The sequence below is a fragment of the Amia ocellicauda genome, unplaced genomic scaffold (genome assembly GCF_036373705.1).
Source record: "Amia ocellicauda isolate fAmiCal2 unplaced genomic scaffold, fAmiCal2.hap1 HAP1_SCAFFOLD_61, whole genome shotgun sequence".
Classification (NCBI taxonomy): Eukaryota; Metazoa; Chordata; class Actinopteri; order Amiiformes; family Amiidae; genus Amia; species Amia ocellicauda.
In genome coordinates this window covers 241,851-242,802 of record NW_027102991.1, presented here as the reverse complement: position 1 = coordinate 242,802, position 952 = coordinate 241,851, and the positions used below count along the sequence as shown (strand labels likewise).

The following is a 952-nucleotide window of genomic DNA, read 5'->3' as shown; positions in this document are numbered from 1 at the left end:
TCAGCTGACTGCTATGACATCACAGAGCACGTACATTCCGTTGCTTGCCGTCTGTCAACCACTCAGTCACTGCCAGCCAGACTGGCTGGCTGGCTGGATGGGGGGGCTGCTTGCTGCTGCTGCGTACCTTAGCAAGCTTATTTGCTTGACCGGCCTTCCTACTCCTCTGCCCACATGCCCACCTATGCCCGATCTGCTGTTCACCTGGATCACAGCTCCGCCCCAACAAGGCAGATCCTCCCAAAAATGGTACAAACTCACCCACGATCCCCTCCACGGAAAGCTTTAGCAAAAGGCAAAAGCGTTATACGTAATGAAGAGGAACCCGAGTCCAAGACGCATCCGACCAGCCATACATATTTGTGTGTATTAAAGATCACATTTTCTTACATTTAGTTTTTCTGTACTTTATTACATCTTATTGTGATTTATAAATGTATTGTTTCTTTTCCATATGTATGTATGTATGTATGTGTGTGTGTGTGTGTGTCTGTCTCTGTGTGAAAGTGAGTGTGTGTGTCTGTACGTGTGTGTGCCTGTCTCTGTGTGAAAGTGAGTGTGTGTGTGTGTGTGTATGTCTGTCTGTGAAAGTGTGTGTGTATGGGTGTGAGTGTCTGTCTGTCTGTCTGTCATGTAACTCGCACATCTGTGAGGGCACCATTTTTGCAGAAGAGATGTACACATTTTGGAGCAACATATGCTGCCATCCAGACATCATCTTTTCCAGTGACGTCCCTGCATTTTCAAAAAGATCACATTTTATTACATTTTGTTTATCTGTACTTTATTACATCTTATTGTGATTTATACTTGTAATGTTTCTTTTCCATATATATGTATGTACAGTGGGGGAAAAAAGTATTTGATCCCCTGCTGATTTTGTACGTTTGCCCACTGACAAAGAAATGATCAGTCTATAATTTTAATGGTAGGTGTATTTTAACAGTGAGAG

The 952-nt window shown here is 43.1% G+C and overlaps 1 non-coding gene across 1 annotated transcript; it reads right to left on the bottom strand.

Annotated features, from left to right (window-relative positions):
* Positions 1–218: 218 nt before the first annotated feature.
* LOC136739595 (U5 spliceosomal RNA) lies at positions 219–333 on the bottom strand. The gene has a single exon (XR_010812919.1). It is a non-coding gene; the product is annotated as a U5 spliceosomal RNA (small nuclear RNA).
* Positions 334–952: the final 619 nt, after the last annotated feature.